Raw genomic sequence first — 8501 nt, forward strand, 5'->3', positions numbered from 1 at the left:
ACTCCTCATAGAGCCCGCGAGGAGTAGTGAAAAGTTTCTGAATTTTCTTGATGGTCTCTATGCACTCCTCATAGAGCCCGCGAGGAGTAGTGAAAAGTTTCTGGAATTTTCTCGCGGCCTCTATGCACTCCTCAGAGAGCCCGTGAGGCCCTAAAAACTTGATTTAAAGACTTCTTTGCTTCTCCAAACACATGGCCATGGTTACAAAAAGGTTCTAAAAATCATCTCCACCATGAAATAATGGCTCAAAGTTATGATCTAACACATAAAATGATAGCCCAAACAAGTGCAACTCCACAATAAAAATCAAGTGAACAACCACATGGACAATGATCATGATAAACAAAAATAATGAGAGCATGGACTTATTCAAATTAACAACTCTAAGAAAAATACGAAAAATAACAAGAACATGAACACAAAAAAACCCACAAACATGAAAAATAAACCCCGAATGCTTGGGTTGCCTCCCAAGAAGCGCTTTTGTTTAACGTCACGAGCTTGACGTACCTTGTTACTTATCTCATGGGGGCTCGAATAGTTTGAAATTTCCCCCGATCATCATTGAATTGTTGTTGTTTCTTCCCGGTAAATTCAAAGACATCAATGAATGAATTTCTCACTTTTCATGAACAAAGGGAGGTGAAGATTGTACCTTCTTTTCTTGAGGTGTTTGATGAGAATGAGTACTACCTTTCTTCTTCTTTCCCCGAACCTCCCTCCAAATCTTTTTCAACATTGAATCTTTCTTTTCTTTTTTCTTTGGCATTGGTGCGCATAACCTTCTCCATTTGCCACTTCAAATTGGAACTTGGAAGAGGAGAGTGAGGTTCTTCTCGATCTTCATTTTCTAGCTCTCCCAAGTACTCATCCAATGGGTTTAATGATAATACTTCCCTGCACACAATCGAAATTAAAAAGTTCAGCTCATCAACAAAATAAAGCATGTCATCATGGTCTAAAGAGTGTTTCATGGCCGCCGTAGAGTGTACAATCGCTTCTTCCTCACCAACTCTTAATGTTAATTTTCCTCCTTTAAGGTCAATTAGGGCACCGGAGGTAGTGAGGAATGGCCGACTCAAGAATCAACGGTGTCTCCACATCTTCATCAATATCCATGATGACAAAAATCCACCGAAACACAAATTTGTCCACCCGGACAATCACATCTTCTACAATTCCACGAGGCTTCCTTGTTGATCGATCCGCCAATTGTAAAAATCATTCTTGTGGGTCTAAGTTCATCAAGACCAAGCTTCACATACATGGTGTAGGGCATAACATTAATGCTTGCCCCCGAGTCTCGCAAGGGCATTTTTCTTGGACTCCACCCTCAAGTACACATGGGATTATGAAGCTTCCCGGATCCTTCAATTTTTTTGTGGGAGCTTTTTTTCTCCAAAATGGCCAAGCAATTTCCCGTGGAGTGCCACTCGTGCCCTCTTCTTCCAACTTTCTCTTGTTTGTTAGCAATTCTTTCAAGAACTTGGCATACTTGGGCATTTGAGTTAAAAGCTTCCACTATCGGGATGTTTATGTGGAGTTGCTTGAAGATGTTGATGAATTTTCTCGAATTGAGCATCCTCCTTATCTTGCTTCAATCTAGCCGGGTAGGGAATTGAGGTTTGTATTCCGACGGCTTTGATGAACCCTTTGATGGAATTTCCTTATCTTCACTTTGCTTGCTTTCTATCAATAACTTTCTCCATTATGTTAGGGTCTTCCACTTGGCTACCCTAGTCTCCTTGACACTTGGGTCAACTCCCGACCCTTGTCTCAACCTCGATTCCCACTCCCTAAGGGCGATGGCCTTCAAGTGCTCTCTTGGGTTCTCCTCTGTTGCTAGGGAGACTACCTGAAGGTCGCTCAGAATTAGCTTTAGCAAGCTGCCCCACTTGGTGCTCAAGGGATTGTACAGAGGCTTGAAGGTTTCGCAAAATGGAGCCAATCTCATTGAACTGTCCGGCATGTTGAGCAAGTCGAGCATTCACCTTCATCGAATCGAGTATCTATACCGCTAGTTATGCTGTTGAATCTTGATTTAGTGTTAATCATGAACTTCGCAAGTACATCTTCAGTAGTGAACCTCTTCTCCAATATTGGTTGTTGCATTTGGGAACCTTGTGGAGGTGGTGCACTCGTTGTTGCCCCCGATTCCATGAAAAGTTTGGGTGGTATTTCAACCCCGGATTATAAGTTGCTACCGTAGGGATTCCCTTGTGGCCTTTGTCCCCAATATAATCAACATTCTCAATAGGGGCGACGGAGGAACTAGCAATAGGACATTGGGCGACTCCATGCCCTCCACCACAAGTGCTACAACAAATCACCGATTCTGACTTCGAGCTACTACCCATGAGCATGTCTAGCTTTCGAGACAACACATCAACCTTTGCGGCAAAAGCATCATTAGCATTGACTTCATAGATTCCGGCCCCTTTTTGTCGTGCACCTCTTGAGGCCCAATGAGACTCATTGCTTGCCATTGATTCAAGGAGTTGCTCGGCCTCATCTGGGTACTTGTTACTAAGAGATCCACCACTGCAGGGCATCAATTAATTGACGAGTTGCATAATTCAACCCGCTGTAGATGATCTCGAACCCGCATCCAAGAAGCAAAGCCATGATGGGGGTATCTTCAAGAAGGTCCTTGAATCTCTCATAAGCTTCAAATAATGTCTCCGACTCTCCTTGTTTGAATGCCGAAATTTCTTGCCTTAGCTTCGCCGCTTTGCTAGGAGGAAAAATACCTTCCCAAAAAAATTTCTCCACCATATCTTTCCATGTTTTGATCGACCCCGGCGATAAGGATGTGAGCCACCGATATCTTTCCAAAAATAATCGTAGCCGGATCGCATCGTCAGTCACCCCGTTTATCTTAAAGGTAGAACAAATTTGAAGGAAACGGAAAGATGATCATGGGCATCTTCATTTGCAAGGCCATTAAATTGACTGAATTTTTGGACCATGCCGATGGTGCTTGCCTTTGATCTCAAAAATTATTTGTATGGCGATGGATGGCGCTTGCACACTAAATTCTTCACTCGTGAATTGTGGCCTTCATATTCGGGATAAAGTACATCTTTCTTCAGCCATGATTACAGATTCTGTGTCCTCAATTTCAATGTTTCTTTCACTAATGCTTTCGCCCACTTCTCTAAGTCTTCGATGCAAGGTTCTCTCAATTTCACTGTCTTGTGCAACTAAATTTGATCGATTTGCTCGTGTCATGCACAGTACCTTGCAAAGTCAAGAAAGATAAAGAAAGTTAAGCTCAAGAAAAAAAAAATAAGACAAATGAAAGGAAGAAATAAAAGAAAAGAAAAAAAAATGGTTAGAGCAATAAGCTAGAAGTTTCCTAGAATTCCTTAATGTTCCCCGGCAACGGCGCCAAAAACTTTATTGATTACCCGCAAGTGTACGGGGTCGCCAAGACATACCTTGAGCAAAAGTCCAAGGATCGTATTCCACGGGGTTAAGGAGCTCCTATTACTCCTCCATCACTCACTTTCTAACCTTACAATTCAAGCATGGTATACTAATCTAATACAAGCAAGATTGTGAATAAAACACAAGTGTAACAACTCCAAGTCAAGCAAGAAAATCATAAGAGCAATGATGATAAGAATAGGCCTAGGGATGAGGATTCCCAAGAGGGGTCATCAAGATATAAGGATGCATGAAAATACATGGCACGGGTGATTTAGAGAGACGGACCTCAACAATAGTTCAACCCCAATTTCTCGGCGGCTAAACCCTAATCCCATACAAATGATGACAAGGATCTCTCCTTAATCACATTCCTACGATTGCATTAAGTGAATGGAGACCATGCAACAAGGACATACTTAACCTAAGTTTATCCTCATGGTTCGGAGGGGCTACCTACACCCAATTTCTTGGCATGTTGGTCAACAAATACCCCTATTAGCTCATTAACGATCTAGTACACGCGAGTAGGTCACATCTACATGTACAACTCAAACAAGAACTAAGGATTTCTCCACATAATAGTTCTAGGCATGAAACACAATGAGCCAAATCATAAATCACACCAATGCATATCAAATATAAATGTAGCATCAAAAATACAAGATGAACCCCCCAAGGTTCACCTACATCCGGCGGCCTTGGGGGTCTAGTGTGCCATCATACAAATAAGTATCTCAAACACAACAAAAGCAAGAAGTAAATGCATAAATAACACTCCCTAGTCCGAATGATGAAGAGGAGAGAGAATGCCGGCCGAATAATGCTTCTTCTAGCCCTAGAGATGCCGAATGCTTCTCCTCCTTTGATGATGAGGCTTCCCCTTTAAGTTCAAGCTCTTGATCTTCCCAAGCTTCAAGCCAAACTCTCCCAAAGAATGGTGTCTTCGTTTCTCTTCTTTCTCCAAGTGATGGCTCCCAAAAACCCTTCAAAAATCTGCCCTAGAGTCTCCAAGAAGTCCAGCCAAAAAGTCCCCCATCTTTCTTCAAAAATCCCTCTATATACCACTCATCATACCCCCTTGATGGCCTCCATCCCGAGTGCTATACCATTCCCTATGGCCCCCATCATGAGTGCTATACCACTCGCTATGGAGCTCAACATTGACCCTATTTGGGGTAGGCAAACTCCATCAAGTAAATATCTTCTATTATAGCTACAGATGATCATCCCGGCTCTATACCGGGCAAGCATTGAGGCCGTATGCCATGATCCAAATCCCGACTTGAAACTCTCCGAGTGCTACAAAGGATGACTACAAGAATCTTGCTACAATGTTGATGCTACAAGATTTCCACTACAGATCGCCTCCCTCGGTTTTCTTCTTTTTTCACCCGAATCATATCCTCGTGTCATCCATGGTGTTCCCTGCGTCCTTCAAAGCAAATAACACACGATTAAGCACAAAACGGGCATCAATTCTAATAAAAATACATGCTAGAGGTAACAAATACATACACTCAAATACGTACATTTAGACACTTATCAACCCACTAGGGGTTTAGCTCTCCATGGAGCTTAATACAATCAAAGAAATCGAATGTAAAAGCAATGAATCCATAAAGAAACCCCTCGATGGTCGTGTAGATGGTCTTGTGGAGAGTCCTCTACTCGTCGTCCAAAGATTCCTTCATCCCAGTATAGGATACGCCTCGATCGAAGTTCCCCTACCAACCTTCTTCCTAATGGAATCACAATGTCAGAGCCGTAGAACTTCTCCAAAAACCTTGGCAAATACCCCTCAAACCCCAGTCAAGTCCTCTCACATGTTGGGGAAAAAGATGGAGAAAAAGAATACCAAAAATCGGGGCTGAATCGGGCTTTAAATATGGTCGAATCGGGGCAACTCCACAGGGCGTGATCGATACACGCGCCTGCGCGGAATTTCCACATGGGCGTGGATAATTTCCACACGCCTGTGGATTCTCTCGCTTTCTAATTTCTCGGGCCGTACGTGAATGTGTTGCTACGAGAATTGCTACAATGTTGTTGCAAAGATTTCGCTCACGCCTTCGACCTGATTAGCTTCCCAATTCCATACTTTTATCGGGGTAACGCAAACGGGCACACGTTCACGTCGTGAATCACTTGCTTCTTCAATGATGTACATGTTGGCGGGGCTCTTGTTCTTATATGCATAAGTCGGAATGCTCGAGCGTGACTGCCTTTGTGCCCCTCCAAATAGATGTGCTCACTCAAATGCGAGGAGGTTGGCACACACTCTAGCATCTCACACCTTACCTATGTCTTTGCGTTTGAACCTTAACAAGATCTCATCCAAAATAGGTGCATTATGATCCACATTGGCCCATTTCCTTCATACTCGGCCTCACAACCCTACCTGCGTAAAAGTCACATAAAACACACATATTAATGTAGAAAACCGAGGAAAGTAATGCTCAACATAAGGAATAAACGCTTCGCATTCATATTGCACAAGCACTTATCACCTTAATTGATGTTTTTAATTGAGTTCCAATCTTGAATGCTTGTTGAATGATTTCTCCGTTAGATTGACACTAGGATTGAGAGTCCATCTTGGTAGCCTTTGTGGATGAGTGACACACCATGAGGGTTAGACAATGGTAGATTGGAGAGGTTGAGAGGGTGAGTCAAGAGGTAGCGGACGTCCCATTTCCTAGAGTTCTTTGCGGTAATAATAGAGTGAAGTGCTAAAGGATGAACTCCGCTGTGGCTTAGTTGCGCGAGTGACAGAGTGAAGCATTGATGTGAACTTTGGTATATGGGACTTAATTGTGACTAGGGGTCTTTCGCTTAGACCAAGGGGTTGGATCTACACATAGGAATAGGGTTTATCACTTGGAACCAGTAGATCTCCATGCAACTTTGTGCAGTGTGAGGTGTTGATACTGAGCGATTTCTCCGCGGGGCATAGTGTAGAGTTAGTCTTTGTTAACCTTAGGTTTGGGACCGTGTATTTTAGGATTTCCATCGACTCATTAATCATCATTTAAGAGACATAATAGTTGGTCTTACACTTGAAACATTAGTCCTAGGGGAGCATTGTCCGAGTACGCCACTTTTATCGATAGCCTTTCCTCTCATTTTATCGTGCCTCTCTTTCTTATTTCTTTCAGTCTTTTCATATCAATCTTATTCACACCATCATTGATTCATTTTCATCCTAGTTAAATAGCAATCATTGTGTTTCTATTCAGTATTCCCTGTGGATACGATACCCCACTCACCTGGGATTTATTACTTCGACAAACCTGTGCACTTGTGGGTCACACGCAAGGGCGTTGTCATGCCCCAAACATGGAGAACAGAGTTTCAGGCCTGGAGACCCGGATGACCAATTTAGAGAAAGCCTTGACTAGATTTGTGCAATCATCGGATACATGGTTCCATCGGTCGAGCCTACACTTCCCAACCACACCGTTTCATTGCATAATTTAGAAAATCAAGTGGGGTAAATCGCGAAGTCTCTATCAGAGAGACCACAAGGAAGCTTGCCAAGCAATATTCAGACTAATCCAAGAGAACATGTGAAGGTGATCACTTTCAGAAGTGGTCGTGAGGTTGAGGGTAGGCTTCCAAGTGAGAAGACCAATGTTGAAGCATCCAAGGTCATGGAGGTTGAGGAGAGAGCCAACAGAGGAAAGGAGGTGGGACCCCCACCTTACGAGCCAAGAATCCCTTATTCTTCAAGATTGAAGAATGACCAAAATGATGAGAGATACAAGAAGTTCTTGGGTCTATTCAAGCAATTGCACATTAACATTCCTTTTGTGGAGCCATTGTTTCAAATGCCTCAGTATTCCAAGTTCTTGAAAGATCTTTTGACCAACAAGAGGAAGTTGGAGGAGAATGCATCAGTGATCTTAGATGCCTCTTGTTTTTCAGTGTTACAAAAGAATATGCCGAATAAGAAGAAAGACCCCCGAAGCTTTGTGATTCCGTGCAACATTGGAAATTTGGGTGAAGAGATGGGATTGGCGGATTTAGGGGCTAGTATCAACGTCATGCCATACTCTTTCTTTCAGAAGCTAGGCTTGGGAGAGCCTAGGCCCACTTGGATGACAATGCAATTGGTGGACCGAACAGTGAGATATCCGAGGGGTATCATTGAAGACGTGGTTACCAAGGTGGACAAGTACATGTTTCCTGTAGACTTCATAGTGTTGGATGTCGATCAGGATGCAGATGTTAATTTGATACTTCGGAGGAAATTCTTGTGCACTTCGAAGACATTGATAGACATAGACGACGGGGAGTTGACACTGAGGGTTGGAGATGACAAACTCACATACCGCCTCACCGAAGCCATGCGACATTCTCTTGACTTTGATGACACTTTATATTTTCTTGACACTACCGATAAGCTAATTGATGATTATGTGCAGGAAATGTTGAATCTGGAACCTGTATGACCGGTTGTTAGACCAAGAGATGGAGAAAAAAGAAGTAATGATGCTTGGTCTATAAGAAGAAGTACCATCTACCACGAGGATTGTGAAGAAGGTACTCTGAAAAATGAAGAGGGCAAGAAGACGCCACATGAAACACCCCAAGGCTGTTGAGGATGCACAAGAACGGAGTAAGAGTGATGGACATTCAAGTGGTAACAATCCTGATAACTCCACCTCTGCCTTCGAAAGACTATGTTCATTGTGCTTCCAAGTCATGGGTTAGATTGAAACCTTCATCTATGAACCCCAGTGAGGTAAGACAAGGTATGTCAAGCTAAGTGACGTTAAACAAGCATTTCTTAGGAGGCAACCCAAGTCTTTACTATTTTCATAGTTTTTAGTTTAGTGTTTGCATGAATAAGGCTTAAGTGTTGGTGTCTTGATTATTAGATGCATTTGTTGTGATTTTCTCGTGGACATTGTGGTGTTATCATGTGCCTAATCTTGTGTGGCAAAGAATTTTGGTCGTTTGAGCATGTTTTCGTGTTTTCTTTGGTTAAAATTGCATTGTTAGGCAGGCTTTGAGTGTTTATTTGTGTTCAAGAATTTTCTGGAATACCTGCAAAGTCTTCCAAGTGT

At 42.7% G+C, this 8501-nt stretch overlaps 1 non-coding gene across 1 annotated transcript; it reads left to right on the forward strand.

The window, feature by feature from the left end:
- Positions 1-2618: 2618 nt before the first annotated feature.
- Positions 2619-2724, forward strand: LOC120257725. Its single transcript, XR_005535814.1, has one exon. It is a non-coding gene; the product is annotated as a small nucleolar RNA R71 (small nucleolar RNA).
- The last annotated feature ends 5777 nt before the right edge of the window (positions 2725-8501 follow it).

The sequence above is a fragment of the Dioscorea cayenensis genome, chromosome 3 (genome assembly GCF_009730915.1).
Source record: "Dioscorea cayenensis subsp. rotundata cultivar TDr96_F1 chromosome 3, TDr96_F1_v2_PseudoChromosome.rev07_lg8_w22 25.fasta, whole genome shotgun sequence".
Taxonomy (NCBI): domain Eukaryota; kingdom Viridiplantae; phylum Streptophyta; class Magnoliopsida; order Dioscoreales; family Dioscoreaceae; genus Dioscorea; species Dioscorea cayenensis.